This window comes from Lutra lutra, chromosome 12 (genome assembly GCF_902655055.1).
Source record: "Lutra lutra chromosome 12, mLutLut1.2, whole genome shotgun sequence".
Classification (NCBI taxonomy): Eukaryota; Metazoa; Chordata; class Mammalia; order Carnivora; family Mustelidae; genus Lutra; species Lutra lutra.
In genome coordinates, this window is record NC_062289.1 from 88,558,619 (window position 1) to 88,578,222 (window position 19,604).

The window sequence follows — 19,604 nt, forward strand, 5'->3', positions numbered from 1 at the left end:
GCAGCCCGGCTGGGCTCCATCAACATCCCCTCACTGCTATTGGTCAAGGAGAGTGAAAGCAGCCGCCATTCACATGGCAGGTGAGGGTGAGGAAACGGACTTCCATCTGGGCAACTCCAATAACCCACCTGCCTTCCTAGCCTTCAGGGGAGTCTGCATTCCTAGGCACCAGCCCAATGGGGCTCTTAAACATGCATCTCATCACTCCACTCCCCAGTGGCTATTGGATCAAGAAACCCCTCATCTTGTCCTGTAAGACTGTGCTACCAGCTCCTCTAATCTCATGGTTCTTCCTACTTCTTGAATTTCTAGGCTCTAATTGTACTGGCTTTTAATTCCTTGAGCACTCCCACCACAGGACCTTTGTACATGCACTTTTACCCCCAAACCCCAGCTGAGGCTTCCAGCAAGCATATGCGCCTGTTAGCTATTCCTTGGGCTCCTTATTTTCTGCCCCCCCCCACTAATAGCAGATAGAGGGTGCCAACACACCTATCACCTGTTAAACACTTTCAGGATGATGGTATTTTATTGGTGATACCTATTTTACAGGTGAGGACACTAGGGCAAAGAGGTAGTGTTCTTAAATTGTCACACAGCTAGTGAAGTGCAGAGCGAGAATCTGAGCCAAGGGCCTGACACCTGGGCACCACCCGCCCTGATTGGGACAGAGCTGCTGGGGCACATGGCCCTCTAGCTGATGCCCATACTCACCTCTTGCTTCCCAGTGCCTTGCATGCAGCAAGCACTTAATGGCTTTTGAATGAATGACCTCCCTGTGGGGAAGGAAAGGCAGAAAAGCACCCTTGTCCCTCCTGCTAAATTGGCTCAAACACAGAGTGCGCTGGGGCAGCCCCTGTCCCGTTTGTCCCAGGACCCAGGTCTTCTGCATGTTTCTACATGGCAGCCCCCTCATCAGAGCCAGGCCCTGCCCTGCTCTGAAGGAGCCAACCAGGCGCTCCCCTGCCCCCTTCCCAGCCGCCTGCTAGGGCTCTGAGCCGAGCAACTCCACCAATCCATCAGGGGACGTCAGCCTCGCCAAACGGTTTGGGGCATAAATCAAACTACGAGAAGGAAAGATTAAAAAAAAAAAAAGGAAAGAAAGAAAAGAGAGAGAACGAAAAAAAGAAAGGAGAGAAAGAAGGTAGTGGGGAGAGAAAAATTGAGTAAGGGGTGGGGAGAAAGCAAGGGAAGGAGGGAGAAAATGAGATCAAAGGCAAAAATTCATCAGAGATAACGGAATTATTTATTTTTCCTGCTCTCGGTCTCTGGGCCTTTGAGGCCTCCACACTGATGTATTTGGACATCTTGGGGCCGTCTGTTACCGGAGGCCACCCCAGCCCCCCAAAGGCACGTCGTTTCCATCAGCAGCAGCTGCCCCCTCCGCGTCTGCTCATGGATCCTTTTGAAGTGGGTCCCGGTGGTGTTTACCCGCTTTCGCGTAAGAAACGTGTGCAGGGTGGCGGCAGCTGGCCCCGGGTGGGGCTCGGGAGGAAGGGGTCCCCTCATCACTCACCAGCCTGTTTATTTGGAAGCCAGAGCGGCCCTTTCTCCACTTATTACTTAACGTCCTCTCCAGGCCAACCCATCCTCTCTCCAGAAGGTGGGGCAGGAATAACAAGCCCATGGCTGAACGCACCCCTCTTGCCTGGGGCCCACAGCGCACTTGGCTTTCACAGACCTGCCAATGAAGGTCAGGAGGACATGCGTCTGGTCCCAGGAAGACTGGCCTGGAGCACACACCCAGGAACCAGGACCTCTGGCTTCAAATTCTAGCTCGTACCGCATGACAGGCACAGGCAAGTGACCTCAATCCTCAGAACTCCCCTTTCTCACCGGACAGCCTCAGGAGACCATATGCAGAGCCGAGTCGTGTTCTTAACACAAAGCCCATCGTCAGTGGTGTTCAGCACCTGCCGTGGCAAAAGGCAACGAGGGATTAACATGGTTCCTCTTTCTAGAGTGTCCGTTTTCTCTACACCCTGTGGAGACCGCTTGAGACAGGATTTCGTCATGTTTTAATAGGACAATCAATCGGCTAAGAAGTTATGGGCTAGGGGCGCCTGGGTGGCTCAGTCATTAAGTGTCTGCCTTCGGCTCAGGTCATGATCCCAGAGTCCTGGGATGGAGTCCCGCATCAGGCTCCCTGCTCAGCAGGAAGCCTGCTTCTCCCTCTCCCACTCCCCCTCCTTGTACTCCCTCTCTTATGCTCTTTCTCTCTGTATTAAATAAATAAAATTTAAAAAAAAAAGTTATGGGCTAAAACATTAGTGGCCTGAAAAGATATTGTTAACACTGGAGATTGCGGTCCAAGAGGAGAACCATCTCGCCTCAAGCCACGAGGTCAGTTACCTACAATATTCAGCTGGGTGTGTGGACCAGGACGACACTGAGTTGGCGGAGACTCAAGGCTGCCACCTGCTACAGCTGTGTGATCTGTGAGGCTTGCCTTCCTCACCAGGGAGGGGGAGAGAAAAGCACCTCCCTCCCAGAAGTTTTTGTGAAGATTCAGTGGATTTGTTTATTAAATAACGTTTATATAACAGGACATGCCATGCACAGGACTCAGGGCTTGATAAAATGCTTGCTGATTTGCAGTCTCAGAGCCGGCCTAGGAGATGGCCACTGCTGCCCCCACTTTATACGGAGAAACCAAGACACCGAGGTAAATAGGAAGACACAGAATAACATTGCTGGTAGCACAGGAGAGTGGCATCCAGAGGTCAAACACAAATTCTCATGTTCGGGTTTTCAGAAACCATTCAGAATTACAATATGGGGCTGCCAGGCTCTCTAGCCCCCCCTGGGGCAGGGCAACTCAGAGCATAGACACACAGGCAGAAAGAGGGCTCTTCTGGAAGAGATCAAGAACATTAAGGTGCTTGGGCTGGGCATCAGAGGTGCGGAGGTGGGATCTCTCAAGTCAGAGATGGGGTGAGCCAACCTGTGCACCTGCTTCTCCTGCAGAGAAGAGGACCAAAGTCCTGCTGTAGGGGCTACCTGCCAGACAGACCTTGGCTATTGGGCGTCAGGCACCAAGGGCAGCCAGAAAAAAGTGGGGCTCTCTTGGGAATGTGCACATGAGCCCAGGCTGCTTTTGGGGGGGGTTGGCGCACGGGCAGATGTTCTCATGGTGGCTTGTCATCTTTTGGAAGAAACCTAGGAAGTGGTACAGCAGAGCCCAGAGACTCGGCAGGCCTGTCTGGGGCGGGTGAGGGGTCGCTGGAACTTTTGGTTTGAGTGACAGAGCTGGAGCCCTCTTCCTGCCCTCTTGGTTGTCCTTACAAACCTTGCCACCAAAACCAGGACAACAGGACCAGCTGGCATGAGGCCAACGGGGTTTAGCACACAGTCGATTGTAGTATGTTTCAACAGAAGTATGCGTCCTCATTCTCCTCTGCCAATAAGGTTATTCCAGAAAGCATGGAAACAAATGCTTCTCAGACCTCTCCCACTCACACAGTGCATCGAATCTGGCCTTGGTAAGATTCCGCCTGGGGAGCAAGGCTGGGGATGGCCAGGGGCCCACTTGTGAAATGGGACCAGACAGGTGATCCTCCGTGACTGGCCTTCCCATGCCCTCCGACCTGCTGGCTGGCACCCAGAAGGAAACTCAGGAGCATGGCTTCTAAAGGAGCTGCTTTCAGGTGGTGTAGACAGAAACCCCTGGGACCTACACCACGAAAGCTCAAAGTCGGGGGTGGGGGTATGGTGCACATGAGGCTGGTGCCGGCCGGTGAGGGCCTGGCTGGGGCAGAGAGGCACAGCCTGGTTTTGATTAAACAGCCATCATTTACTCCCATCAGGAACAATACTGGGGAAGGGGGAAGTGGTCACATGACCCACGGGCTGGCGTGGGAGCCGTCCGTCTTGCCAGCCCAGAGAGTCACAGTGCACTTACGTTGCCTCTACTCTGTGTGATGGGCCTGGCGAGGCAGGAGGACCTCATTAAATCCCCGTGATGTTCCTACTGAGACAGACCTATCTATCACAGGATTTCCTCATTTCCCTCAGGAAAATACTGGTCTCCAGCCTTTCAGAATGGGCGGGCTACTCAGGATATGTATGAACCCTTTACCCGTGACAACACTAGGACCTGAAACAGATTCCAGACTTTTCCCAGGGTTGGGTTGACGATCACTACATAATTTCTTGCTTGAGCCTCAAAATAAAGTCATTGGGAGTTAACAGCCTTTTCCCCTCCCCTTTTCCTAGGCTCAACCAGGGAAGCTTCTAGAAGAATATGCGGTTCAAGATGCTTTTCCACGTAGCAGAATGGCAGCTACCGTCAAGTATCAGGCCTTAAGAACTGGTGCTTTGAGGAGTCTCTCGGCTCTGGGATAGGACATGGGTGCTTGCAATCATTTTATAGGCGGGAAGACGGAGGCTCACAGCAGCTCATGTGGTAGAAATGGGACGCAGGATCAAGGCCTGTGGGAGCCTAGAACTCGGCAGTGTTCTGCACGGCTGTCATTCCATGGGGGGCAGGGACATCGCCTGGCACAGAAGTCAGACATGACCTCTCGGGTTGGGGTCCTGAACCCCACGGGGCTAATTCCCTCCTCCTGAAGATGACCTAGGGAACCGTCTTTCCCATCTGCCACTAGGCGGCGCTCTGGAGAACAGGTGGTGAAACGCTGGTGTCTCCATCTCTGGTCTTTGGCGGTTCATCGTTGGAGGTACATTCAGAATGAGCTGAAAAGGATCTCAAGCAGCACCCGCTTTGGTCCCGCCTTTTTTAAAGGAGATGTGGCCATCCAGACCGATATGTCGTCGGTTCTCAGCCTCACCTGTGGGGAGTCACCGGGTCCCTGGAGGTACCAGAGGACACGAGGGGCAGAAGACCAGCCACCAGGCAGGCGGTGCTCCTCACGGTGCTGAGTGGCTGAACAAGCCTGCCCCCTCTCAGACAAGGTTCCTGAACATACCAAGCCCAGAGCCAATGAGGGTTCAAGTGTGCGTTCTTGTCCATCAGAGAAGCTATAAGGGTCTAACGTTCCAAATCAACAACAAAAAAAAACCTAGCACCAAGTTTAGGAGGATTAATTTTAAGAATACACTTTAGTTCGGAAGAGTTTCCAGTTTACACAGAATCCTGCCCCATATACTTTTCACACCCAGCCTCCCCTAATGCTTTCAGTTCCCACGGGACATTGGTCACAGCTGAAATGAACACCGGTGTTACACCGGTAATGCACTGATGAAATTCAAACAAAACCAAAACAAAACTATTGACTTTTTGTCCCAGGACCCAATTCAGGGTACCAACCTGCATTTAGAAGAGTAGGACTTTAGGTAACATAGGACTAGATTTCCTAAATAAGTCACACAAAGGAAAAAAAAATCCCCTGGGATTCTGGTCTGTAAGCTTCCAATCCGATGCAGTCCAATATGGCACCTACTTGATGAGGCAATTTCAATTTCAATTAAGGTGGGTGGCTCCATCATTCTGCCTTCGGCCCCGGTTATGATCCCAGGGTCCTGGGAAGGAGTCCCACATCGGGGTCCCTGCTCAGCGGGGAGTCTGCTTCTCCCTCTCCCTCCTCCTAGCTCTCAGTTTTAATTTTCTATAAAAAAATTATCTAACATTCCTTAGTCACAGCCCACATTCCAGCACTCAGTAGATGTGTTCCCAGGGGCTATAGCTCTGGGCAGCAGAGAGGAAGGGCACTGCCATTATGAGATCACGTTCTAGTGAACACTTATACGTGAAGACTAGACTATCGCGTATCAAGTAGCCCTTTTACCTAGTTTGTTTTGGAGATCATTCCACATTGCAACGGCCATTGGAAGGGAGGCAGATTAGCATGTACTAGACTGGGCCATTGGGTAGGTCGTCATTATTTAAGCCATCCCCCTTGATGGACACTTAGGTTGTTCCCAGTTTCCTCCTAGTACAGTGAAGGCTGCTAAGGACATCCTTGTTCCTTCTGAGAGTGCCCAATGTTGACTTAAGGGTTAAGTGACTTAGGCCAGCAGGAGAACTGCTCCCACTGAAAACCTCTTGCCATTCCACCAGGCCTGTGCCTCAGGCCGATGGCCGTGCCCAGCGAGGTTGGAGGCAGACAGGGGAGCCTGAGGCCAGTGTCTTCCTGAGGTCAGAAGGGTTTCAGGGGCCCTGTTGAGAGCTGTGAGCCAGAAACCCCATCCAGCTATGCACAGGTCAAAACCACGTGATGACCAGACTGGAAAGTTCCATCCAACCGGTATCTCAGAAGCTAAAACTATAGTGCCGGTTGTACAGTAAGAAATTACCAGCAGCTTGCTCTAAAAGACACCACTGTGTCCCAGCAGGGTACACACACTTTCATACTTTTTAAACCAGCCCAACTCCATTAAGTAGGTTCCGTTTTCACCATTTTCCAGATGGGTAAGTGGAGGTGAAGGGTTGGGAGGGGCAGTCACCATTCTGTTTCTGCAAAGAATTCCGTCTGGGGAGTAGCAAAGCCAGGACATAAACCCAACATCAAGCCAAACACAGGCCAGCAGCCTGTGCCTCTGTGGGCAGACATGCAGAGAGCCCAGAAAGTTCCCTGGGTGTCCTTTCTCCAGCTTCCTCTAACAGTACCATATTAGGTCGTGCACTTATTAAAATGAACAGATTAGCTTTGCTACATAACTATTAACTAAGTTACAGACTTCACTGAGACCTTACTAGTTTCCCCCTCCCACCCTCATCCCAGCTGGCTACAGAAAGCCAGACTCTCCCCTGTAGGTGTTAGTCCCCTGAGCCTCTGGCCCATCTTTTGCAGAGTGGAGCTGTGCTCTCCAGCCAGCCCAGGCCTGTCCAAGGTCAAACTGTGAATAGACCTTAACCTGGTCAGTTCACTCGGGTGGGCTGGGCTTGAATTTTTATTCTCATCTGTGAACATATTTAAATATGTGCTCCAAATTAAGGGATGCAGGAACTAAGCAAGGCTTCTTGGTAGGGAGATTACAATCAGGCCTCAAGGAATGGGTGGAATTTGGGGGGTGGGGCATGGGAACCCCCAGCTTTGAGCAGAGACCTCCTGGGCGCCCGTGGCTCAGCCCTCCCTCCTCCAAACAGCACAGTTTTGGGCACAGAAAAACAGTGTATATCCTAATGTCTGAGAAATCCCAGACCTGAAGGCTTTGGACCCCCAGATCTCAGTCCTCCTGATCAAATTCAGCTGGCAATCCATCCATGTGGCTCAGATCTGGGGTCTGCAAACCCTCCACAGCACATTTGCCATGGCTGGCTGCATAGCACGGGCGGGGGTGGGAGCAGAGGGAGCGGAATCCATGCCCCGGCCACAGAGACTCTAAACGTAGATGGATCTCCAAGATAGCCGGAGACCGTGGGGCCCACCTGTAAAGCTTCTATCCCAGGTTCCTCATGGTGCTTTGTCATAGGAGAAGAGTATTTTATTGTGGTTTCAATTCTACTGCTCATTTATCATGGAGGGCCTCTGGCAATGCACTCTGGCAGAAGCTGGCCCGCGAGAAATGGGGTAAGGTTACGTTAGAATCCCCCAGGAAGCTTCCAGAACATCCGGTGGCCTGGGCCCTGCCCCAGACCCACCAAAATCGGTCCCCTGGAATAGGACTCTGATCCGGTCATTCAGGAGAGGATAAAAATCCGGAGGCCAAAGCCAGTGTGAGCCATGATCTTCAACGGATTTCCTGAAATTTAGAGGAACCATTCCAAGGAGTAGTCTGCGGAGAGAGGTGTCCTTCGGTCCCAGGAACTTCACTTAGAGGGCACAGTAATCCTGCTTTTTGGCGGAGGCCCATCACACCCAAGTAGAGGGTGTTACTCTGGAGACAAAGCTAGCCCGTCACTTTCCTTACCACACCGACGGAAACCCGCATCCCATTTATTGAACAAACAAGGATGATCAGATACTTTGCAGACACAAGCATTTGCCAAGTGCACAGTGAGCATCTAGAGACATGCACACTTAGCTTCCTGAGGACAGTGAGTTTATGAGTGTATACACTGTCTTCATTCCAGAACATGGTTTACGTGCTGGGAACCGACGCACGGAGCCCCTTGCTTTGTGTTCAGAACACTTACGCCCTAAACACTACGTTCGTGAGTCTTCTGGATCTTGAAAACCCGACCTCGAGCTGATAAATTCTACCTGCTTATTAAATCTAGGTGCCTAAGATTAATTTCACATTCAGGTGTTTCCCCCTCCCCGTCGCCAAAGCAACACACATTTTTAAAGATTTTATTTATTTGACAGACAGAGATCACAAGTAGGCAGAGAGGCGACAGATAGAGAGAGAGGAGGAAGCAGGCTCCCTGCAGAGCACAGAGCCTGATGTGGGGCTCGATCCCAGGACACTGGGACCATGACCTGAGCCGAAGGCAGAGGCTTTAACCCACTGAGCCACCCAGGTGCCCCAGCAACACACATTTTTAAAAACACAATGAGTAAAATCTCCTCTTGACGACTCCTCCCCGCTTCTGCTACCCAGAAGAATTCACTTCTTGCAAATCGGCATATACCTTTTGTAGAACACTTGTTCCTAACTGGGGTGATTTTGCTTTGGGTGGGGGGGCATTTGGCAATACTGGAGGACATTTTTGATCATCACACCTGGAGGGCACTGCTGGCCTGGGTGGGTAGGGGTCAGGGATGATTGCTAAACATCCTAGAACACAGAGGACAGCCTCCCACAATGAATTATCCAGTGCCGGGGATCTTGTGAATTTTTGCGATTTTGTACTTAGAGGACATCTACGTATCATTCTGTTGTGCGCACAGACCATTAGGCATTTAGGGAAAAACTGGAAACAATCTCATGCCTATTACCTACATCTTTGCACATTTAACTGATGATTTCTCAACTCGTTATCTGAGCAATTGCAGATGCGCGTCTCGCACGGACGAGAGGAGACTCGAACGGCCAGCTCAGGTTGGCAGAGCTGTCCCGTGGGCTGTGTCAATGCACGCATGCACGCTCACCATGTTTTGGGAGTCATTTAGCCAGCAGGGGCTTTGGAGGACCTTCTCTCGAAGAGCCAGGCCCGTGCAGAGAGCGCACCGTGGAGGGTTTGCTCTCCAGGTCCTAAGCCTGGAAGTGCACATGAGTCATGGCTTTGAAATCCACCTCAGATGCCAGCTGAAAACAGAGGCTTTGCATAATCAAGTTGACAGATGAAGCTGGGCCTGCCCTGCTAGGGACAGGCTCATCCATATCCTGGGTTAAAAGAAATATTACGTTTTTTAAGAGGAAAGAAACATATTTAAGAGATAAAGAGAGGGGAAAAAAAGAGAGAAGAGTTTTTTGGCCATTAATTATAATAAAACACAGGGGGAAAAATTCACTTTAAAGGCACGCTAAAGCCCTATAATCTTCAAAGAGATAGGGGCGGCTCAGATGCCCGGGAGGAGAGAAACTTCACCAGACCGCCATTTCCAGCCAGCGTGAACAGCCAACATGAGTGCCGCGTTTGTAGGGGGGACATGGTGGGCTGGGGACCCGATCTCTTCCTTGCGCGAGAGGTGCTGCTCCGATTGGACCACGTGCCGTGGGCCAGTGCTGGTTTCCAAAAATGACTCTGGGACCATAATAGCCAAATGTCCACCACCACCATTCTTTGGGGGGTGGGGGGGTCTGGCTTCCTGTCCAGACCCTGCATGTTCAGGAGAGCGCTTCCGGTTTTGCTCCACCAGGTTACTGCTGTGTGGGAATGCCGTCCAGCTCCAGTGGCCTTTGGTCACAAGAAGCCCCAACTCCGGGGCTGAATGTCCATGATTCCTGTTGGGACAAGCCAAATGGCATGCCTGCCATGGATTCAAACCCTGCTGTCGTAGGCTGGCCCAAGGCACTCAGCAGCTTCGCGTTGGCCATCTTGAGGGAGGCGACATGAACTAATGCCAGGAAATTAATGGTGAATATGGTTTATTTATCCAACAAATGCCAGGCTTGACTGCATAATCCATGGTGTCAGAAGAACCCACCAGCTTTATTTGGATGGGGACAGGGAGGGGGTGGGGGAGGGCAGTAGGAGCGCTGGAAGAGGGAAGGACTTGGCTTTTCTCGGTATAAACCCCACTAAGAAACATGTTTGCGGGGAACTGCCTAGTAGTCTCCCCCCACTTGCAAAAACTTCTCAGGATATGATAAATGTGAGGATGTAGAGAAAAAGGAACCCTTAGGCACTGTTGGTGGGAATGCAAACTGGTGTGGCCACTGTGGAGAATGGTATGGGGGGAGGTCCTCCCAATTAAAAATACAAATACCATATAATCCAATAATTCGAAATTGGTTATTTACCCAAACAAAAATACTAATTCAAAAAAATATGCACCCCCTAGGTCTATTGCAGCATTATTTACAATAGCCAAGATATGGAAGCAGCCTAAATATTCACCGATAAACAGATGAGGAAGATGTGGTACACACAGATTGTGGAATATTACACAGCCACGAAAAGGATGGGATTGTGCCACTCTCAACAACGTGGTTGGACTTAGAGGGTATCTTGCTGACTGAAAGAAGAATTCACTCATGCCAAATCTAAAAGGTGAATGAACAAACAAAAGTAGAATCAGACCCATAAGTGGAGAACTGATGGTTGCCAAAGGGGAGCGGGTGGGAAGATGGAAGAAATGGGTGAAAGGTAGTGGGAGTACAGGCTTCCTGTTCTGGAGTGAATAAGTACAGGAATAAAAGGCACAGCATGGGGAATATAGTCAATGGTATCGTAATCGTGTTCTACAGTGACAGTGGCTACACTTATGAGCCCCAGGTGACTTGTCAGATGTAGTATACCTGAAAATGGTATGTCAACTACAAAAAATTTAAAAAATTTTTGAAGATTTAAATAGAGTATTTGGGGGGAACTAACTACACAAAGAGAAGCTTTGCAAGCCTTTTGATGTAATTTTAAGTAGGCTGGAGCCCAATGTGGGGCCTGAACTCAGGACCCTGAGATCAAGTCCTGAGCTGAGATCAAGACTTGGATGCTTAACCAAGAGCCACCCAGGCTCCCCTCAATGGAAAAAAAAAGGCTTCTATGTACCCCTTTCTCCCCACCTCCTGAATTAAGAGATCACCCTCCTTCCAGCATCCAGCTGCTGCTTGCTCTCTCAAGCAGGACTTGGTTTGAAATGCATGCATTCGGGGCAAGTCCTAAACCCATTGGAAGCTTTAGAAAGAGTAGCAGCAGACCGAGTTCACTGTACATGGTCAGGGCAGGCATTGCTTCCAGACCCTTTTGGTTTTCTGGTGTGGTGTCTCCGTGGGTTCCTGGAGCCAGCTTCTCATGACCTGGGAGCCCATTTTGCACATCTCTCCCCAATGCCACATTCAAGGACTTCAAAATGCTCATTTGCCATTGGTCATGGTGGGGGTATTTACACCATGGAAGCTGGCAAACCATACTCCACTTTTCCCCCGGAGAGCTGGTTGCGTGTAACCCGTGGCATAAGATAAGCGTTAAGGATGTGGGTCAGACTCTTCAGCTGATTCACAGGAAAGGCTCTTGTCATTGGTGGGCCCTCCCAGGATTTGTTGCAGGTGGTTTACTGGGGAGAATCTGCAGAGATAACACCTGGGAACTGGGGAGGCAGCCGGGCTACTTCTGGGAGAAATTGAGCTGTAATACAGCAGCGACGAAGGCTAGGAGACCCCATGGAGACCCTTGGGAGAACTCAAAGGCCACCCCAGTTTCAAGCAGAGCAAGGAGAAGAGAAGCTTTTACCCTTCATATTCTCACCAGGGAATGCCAGTTGCTAAGGCAGCAGCTTCACCCAGCTTTGTTCTTCCTTCTCAGAAGGCCGTTCCCAGAGAACCGCTGATCTGTGACCCATCCACACCCCAGACCCACAGCACCTGGGGGAAAGAGGTCCATCCAGAAAGGAGGATATCTGGGTGGCACACCATGGAATCCACCACTACAGACTCTAGCTAAAAGGGAAGAGCACAGAAAACTGTCATTCAAATGAACCCCCAAGCTAGCCTCCTGGAGAACGACTGTTCATGTGGCCCAGCTCTCCCAGCCAAGGCCATTCTAGATCAGTCCATAGCTGGTTGATCCCCCAAATACTACATGAGAATGCCCAGGGCTACCTCCCCAACCCCAGCTGGCCAGGGATGAGTGAGCCCCGCTGAGATCAAAATACCCACCCAGTAGAGCCCTAGACTCAGTAGCAATAAGAAACCTGGCTTTATAGGCCATAAAGTCTTGGAGTAAGTTTGACACAGCGATAGCCTATGGATACAAGGTCTAAGCAGATCATCCTGGCTGGAGCCAAACTGAGCAGAAGTGAAAGAAGAACTCTTTAGCCTATATTTGAGGCCCATCAGCAAAAGGATGGACTTGATTCTGAAGCGAAGGGGGAGCCACAGAAAGTTACTGAGCAAGAGCGGGTCCTGCCAAGGACAACCTTTCTGAAATCAGACTGTTCTCATCAAGACTCTTTTGGCCACTAGAAATAGATCTACTCAAGCATGAAACCTATGGTAGAGAACTGAATATTTGGTCCTGGTAGAAGTCAGAAGACTGATCAGGGCAATGATCCATCTCCCTGTGCCCACATTGGCCTCCCCGACATCCCTTAGGGTCTGCTCCATTCTGTTTTTCCTTGAACCAGAAAGATTCAAGGAGAAGATGCCAATCTTGAATCAGAAGATGCCAGTCTTCAAATACTTGAATACCTGCTGTGTTCAAGGCCAGGACCATCTTGCTGGTCATTATCTACTTGCCCTTCCCTCTGCTCAGCTGTGTGTACAGAGACCACCGCAGACTGTTTCCTAGACTCCTTACCAGCAGCTCAGGTTTGGGTTCATCCAACTGGAGCAGAGAGAAGGGAGAACCAGGCTGTTGCTGTTTCTTCTCCTTCTTGTCCTCAGATTTTGTCTCCTTGGTTCTATCTAGACCCTGTTGCCAGCTCTGTCCCTCCCTGGTCACCAGCTACTGCTGGGAGAAGCCCAAAGCCTTTCCAGATTCAACCTGATGGCTTAGCAAAGGAAGAGATGATGCCACGTCCTCCTATTGCCCATCCCCCTCTAGTAGTGGCCTCTAGCTGTTGCTTATCTCCAGGTTGCCTCGCCTTACCCTGCTTGATCTAAAACTTTAATGCATGGAATCCATTCCAACGCCCTTAAACTCCTTTGCATCTCCCCACCCCAGCCCAGGACCTTACTGATGGAGCCACCATATTGGGCCATATGGGTGTACGCAGCACAAATCCAGGGTGCCTTTCACACAGGGTCCCCTTTGAATCACAGAGTTGGACAGTTCTGCACCAGGTATCATTTTAGGCGCTGGGACGGAGCCATCAGCACACATAACACAACACCAGTCCTCATGGAGCACATAGTCCAAGCTCTACGTCCCGTCCTGGAGGAGACTTGAAGACAAAGACAATGTCAGGGACCAACGTGAAGAAAAATGGAAGCAGGAACACGGGTGGAGGTTAGGGGGTAGGACGGCCAATATCAAAATATGCTAGGAAAGGTCTCATAAAAAGTTAGCATGGGGAAAGACTGGAGGCAGTAAGCCACGTTACTATCTGGAGCTAACATCTCCCTAGAGGGAACAGCAGGTACTAAGATTCTACTGTTAGAATCAGTAGATTACCCAGTCTTTCCCCCTTCCATCCTGATCTTCTGCCCCCCACTGGCCAAACTCCCACCGGAGGCCACAAAGCAAGAATAATGAGCTGGAACAGGCTGGAAGTGAAACCAAACTGGTGCAGGTAGGACGTGGAGACAGGGAAATGGGGTTTGCTGTGCATCTGTCGGAGAGCAGGACCTACTAGATCTGGGTGGGTCTCAACTGGAGAAAACGGACACCCCCCCCCATGTGTGCACAGGGAATCGGCATGGCTGTGCACTTCTTAGCCCTCCTCTCCAGAGCTCTTAATTCAGCCGCTGGAAGGTGGGTAGCCAACAGTGTCAGGATCTGCATCCCCGCAGGAACGGTGCTGGGCAAGGACCCAGGACTCTTCTCGCCCCTGGGCGATCTTTGCTCTTGAGCGCCCCCCACTGGATTGGCTGATACTCCGTCAGATCCACTTTGTGGGCGGAGGCTAAACCTGCCAGATTTTGCCCCCGCCCCCCCCCCCCCCGCCTCTTATCTTTCTAGGGTGTTATCAGTGGGGGGACTGGTAAATGGTTAACACCACCAGCTCTCTGACTTATGGCATTTGGTGGTATAAATGCTTCCAACTCCACCAATTTCAGCTACTCATATGTCACCGCCGGGCACAGCCGGGAATTGAAGCCAGCTCCAGCCTCTCGCTAGGACTGGCCCCAAATAAGTGACTGCCTTTTATCGGAGTCTCTGTGTCTATTTTCTGAGACACCAGATGAACACAGTGGGGGTCAGAGAATTCTACCCTATGAAGTTTCTCTTCTCATATCCCACCCCTCGGGCAGGTCACACTCTCAAAATATATCCTGAATCTGCCTACTTCCTTCCTACTGATTGTTCTAGAATAGAAGGAAAGCAAAGCAGTGGGATTCATCCATGGCAATAGAGTACCATTTCAAAGACTCCTTTCTTAACGTTTTTATTTTCTATTGGCCTAAGAATAAAAGCTAAACTCCCTTCTCTGACCTATGCAAAGTCCGTCGTAGTCCAGCCCCTCTGATCCCTTCTCAGGGCATCTGCCACCGTTCTCCCCCAGCCACATTTGACCTTTCGGCTGTTTCCGGACACCAAGTTCTGTGGCATCTTACCCCCTCCCTTCTCTGCTCGCCTGACTTGCGGTGCTCTTGGCTCCTACTACTGGCTTAGTGGGCTTCCTGTTCTTCCAATCAGCTGCAGGCCACCATCCTTGGTATTTTCTTGACTATCTCTGGAGGTCAAGTAGGACCATCAACGTGACGAAGAAGGGCTACACATGAGTGGGTTAGGCAAGTTCTGGCTGTTTCTCAAAGCCTAGAGACCTAGAACTTTTAGATCTACATGCCAGGACCGAAGAATGCTAGGACATTGCTTCGGTATTTATTGGCTGGGTTACCCCAGACAGCCAAGCAAGTCCAAGCACAAACTGGCATGTATAGATCTGGAACCCTACACAAACCCTTCAAACAGTTTCCAAATGCAGCACATGTGGCTTACATGCTGCCTTCTAGCCCATCTTGAAGTTCACTTGCCAGTTCAGTGGACAGCTCCTGTCACATGGTCATCATACTTACACCTGCCCCCCCCACCGCCCCAACCTCAAACGCACCTTCATCTCTGCCTGGATGCTTTCTCCAGCCATGCAACCATTCAGAAGTGCTGAATGTTACACCCAGAAAGATCCTGCCAGCCAATGAAAGACTGGGCTTGGTGGTTAAATACCCCAGCTTCCTCCCTCCTCAAAACAATCCTGGGGTTCATTTGAAGACCTCACTCAGGAGTTTCCAGGTAGGATAAATCCTAGTTGCTTGGGGGTGGTCCTCTCATTAACCCCCTTAATCTAGAGGTTATCCCAGGAAGGATGGAGTGGGGGAAATGTAATATTAGGCAGCAAGACTGAAACTTGGACCCAGATCATTGTTTCTATTTGGGGTCCTGGACCAAGCTGACCTAGCAGGAGCTGGTCTGTGTAAAGTCCACTCTGAAACCTTGTGGGTTCAGCCTCCAAGGACACTAGGTCCTAGAATCGGTCACTGCTGAGCAGAGCTGCATGGACCAGCCAGCAGAAGCAGGTGCACTCAGGAGCCCCGGGACGTGGGGGACCACCTTGATTCACTTAGCCCTGGCATCCCGGGCCAGAGATTGCAGGGCCCAGCCCTGCCCCACACGTGGAAGCCTTCAGAGGCAAGCCTGTTCCCTGCAGATTTATAGATTGTAATCTCCTGCCTTGATCCTAGGCCATTCGCTCCCAGCACCCTCCCTGCTCTGCATTCTCTACCTGCTCTGAAGTTATTGGGGACTGGTGTGAATTTAGGGACAATAAAACCATCAAAGGGCTGGGTCCTGAGAACAATCAGCTGGGGGGCTTTGCAATAAAGGAACATCCTGCCCAGGAAGGTGTGAGACTTCAAGGCAGGCTGTGGTGAGCGAGACCTCTAAAAGGGCCTTCTCTGGGGAGTCTGGCTCAGTCCACACCTGGGATGGCTTAAGGTGCCATGTGGCCTAGAGACAGGCTGATGGGCCTCATCCGCTGCAGCAGGTCCCTATCTCTCCAGGGCTCTGGGAAGAGGGACCCACTGCCCACTCCAGGATGGCCATGCCAGGGGTCAGTGCACCCAGCAAGGCACCAGGAGGTACCGGGTCTTCTGAACAAGCTCTGCCCCAGGACCCTTGCACAGGAGGTCAGCATCTGTTTTCCCTGGCTCGCTCTTCTCCCCAGTCTCTTTACTGGGGAGAGCCCTTGAACACAGCCCAGTGTGCATGCTGCTCTGAGAACTGGGGCTGCAGAGGATCCAAAGTAGGTGCTCAGTCACTGCCCGGGGAAAGCTTTCTGTTCTCAGGGGAAGGGCAGTGAGAGATGGGATGCAAAGCAGGGTATGGGATGGAGTGCAGCAGGGGCTACCATTTTAGAGAGAAGAGTCATTAGCTCAAAGTCCCCTCCTCAGGAAGGCTTCCTGGGACTGGAATGCAAAGAAGAAATGAGCCATGCACTCATTTTCTAAGCTAATATTTTTCTTAGGGAAAGAATATTCCCAGAGTAGCAGAGACATCACAGGCAGACACTTAATTTGTCCAAGGACAGCAATAGCACCCATGCTATTTCCATTCCCATCCTTCTCCACCCTTCACCTGTTATGTTTGTCTACACGTTCCTTTTCCCCTAGTATCTTTCACCTGGCAAGTCTTTCTCATAGGACCTTTAGAACTTAGCCCAGATGCCTCCTCTTCCAGGAAGCCCTCCCTGTCCCAACACCCAGTTCCGTGTATTTTCTCAGGACACACTGCTTGGATCCTTGGCTGTAGGAAGCTGCCTATCTGCAGGTCCTGCCCTGCCCTGTGTAGCCCACAGCCAGGGGTACCCCGGGGCAGGGTAGGAAGGCCTGGCCAGACCATCCCCAGCACACACCTGAGGGGTCGTTCTAACTCCGACACTTCCCATGGGGTCATCCAAGGCTGCTGCACTGGGTTCAAGCTGCACCTCAGTTTTTCTCCCCTTCCATAAGGGATTATCTCAAAGGCACCCACTCAATAAACTTCACCTCAGTCTGTTTCCCAGGAACTATGACCTGTGACACCTCCCGGGGTCACCTCTCCCAGTCTGACGTCATGGTCACAGACAGCAGCAGTCTCGGTAAGAACATTTCCCGAGTGTCCTGTGTGCTGGACACTAACTCAGGCTTGACGCAGAGTCTCCCACCGAGTGCTCCGAGCTGAGTAAACTTATCTCAGAGGCCCTTTTTTCTGATCTATAAAATGGGCATAAGTGTCTCACCTAAGGGGTCCTAGCAGATCAGAGGCACAGCCAGGGACCGGCACCAAAGCTCTGCCTGTAGGCGATTGTCACAGTTGCCAGCTTCCTGGCCTGCCTAGCTCCGTCTTGTTCCTGATCCCAGGATGGGGCATTGAGCTGGCCTCCTACTTCCATGGCCCAGGAGTCACATCTGCATCTTTCAAATGTAACCATGGGCCTGGGCTGGACATCTCTAGCCCCATTGCCTGGTACCCTCTGGGCCATCTCCTTGCCCATCCTCATCAAGTGTTCTGGACTGTGGACAGAGCCCTCTTCTGTGCTTTTCAATGCAGAGCCCATTCACCACCATCTATTGTTACCAACCAAAAACCTGCCCCAATAAGCCAGCACACACTCTTTACAGACTCTAGGACCACAGAATCCTAGAGTGGGGAGAGGGATGTGGTTGGTTCATAGTCTCACAGCATTGGGATGGACTAACTCCATCTCAAAGACAGTAAGTTCCCTGTGTTGTAGGAACTTTAAGGTATGGGGGGATCATGATCTCGAGGTCCTGGGATTGAGCCCCACATTGGGATCTCCCTCTGTTCTGGGGTCTGAGCTGGCCCGAAGTTCCCCAGGCTTTGCTAGCAAGCTCTAGAGCTGAGAACACTTGAGGCCCAGGGTGGAAAGAGATTTTCTATCAGCACATCCCTTCTGTTGGGGACAACTCTGGTTGGGGAAGGGGGAAAGCCACTACTGGGGGGGGGGGTCACATTTTGAATCACCAGTCCTTCTAGGACACACGGACTGAGGCAAGCTCCTTATCCCCATTTTACAGCTGAGGAAACGAAAACTTAGAAACTAAGGAATTCCTGCCCATCTTCTGGCATCAAAGCAATAAGGGTCTCTGATTTACAGCTTTTACGAAGGATGGTTTTCTCAGCCACGCTCTGTAATTGGCTGAGCCCCCAAAGAGGGTGAGGCCGGTTCCCACGGGTGTGAGGTCTGCCTGGAAGGAGAGGGCTCAGGGTTTGGCAAATGTGGGCTTGGCTCTGCTTTCCCTTACTAGCCTTGGGACTTCAGCTGTGTGACTTCACCTCCCTGAATGTCTATCCATCTATAAAAGGAAGCATTCTTTTCCCAGACCTCATAGTTGGGGTTTCAGAGTTGGGATGCCCTTTTGCCCAGACCGAGTAGGTTAAATAAGGTCATTTTGTTTTTTGGGACTTCAACAAAACAGACACTTGGAGATATCAATGCTTTACTAGATACATAGTTCCAGATCCTTTCGGACTTTTGGCTCTAGAAGAGCTACAAAGGAGGACACGGCTGCCTGAATAGGGGACTGAAGTTTCGCTCAGATTATGCTTGCCACTAAGGGGTACAGAGTTCCAGAAGAGCCACAGATGTGTGTTCTGCAAGGGTGGGGTTAAAATGGGGGCATGATCTGGATACATCAGCCAGATTCTCCAAAGGACTGGAGTTCCTGAAAGGGGAGGGATGAGCAGGAAAATCCCCAAGCGGCAGCCCTAGAGGTAGGCTTCTTGGATCCCCTTCAAGAAAGAAGGTGTTGGGGTGCCTGGGTGGCTCAGTGGGTTAAAGCCTCTACCTTCGGCTCAGGTCATGACCCCAGGTCCTGGGATCGAGCCCTGCATCAGGCTCTCTGCTCTGCAGGAAGCCTGCTTCCTCCTCTCTCTCTCTGCCTGCCTCTCTGCCTACTTGTGATCTCTGTCTGTCAAGTAAATAAATAAAATCTTAAAAAAAAAAAGAAAGGTGTCGTAGGAAAGCACGAAGATGTAGGGCCTTGAGTACATCACAGTACTCATGCTGTTGTCCTGGTCTTCCCTGGCAGAGCAGGGGTCCCAGGGCCTGGCCATTTGAGGAGTGCCAAGTGGCACTCCTCTAATGGGCTGTCTCTGCCCGGGAGCTCCCGTTGGGTTTGTTGAGACCAAATTGGATCTGCATCACGACAGGCTCTCCAGCGCACACCAGCACCACCCACTGTTCCCTATGAACGGTTTTCATGCCTAACTCCTGGGTCTTCCAATAAGCAGTTGCTAAGCCCAACTGATCCACTCCAAGGGGACCGGCAGGGCAGTGGGGGTGGAGTTCAGAAGTGATCACAGTGGTTCTATTTCCAGTAAAACTCCAGCAACAGCGTTATGCCCAGTCTTCACGCCAGCCCCCGTTTAGCCCAGCCCCTCTCTATCAGGGGCATGCCTCATTCACAGCCCACGCCAGGGCTGGTCTGCTCAGGTGGCCCCCACAGGTCCTGGGAGGGTCTGCCCCAGCTCCTCCCAAGGCATCTTGGAAACGTAA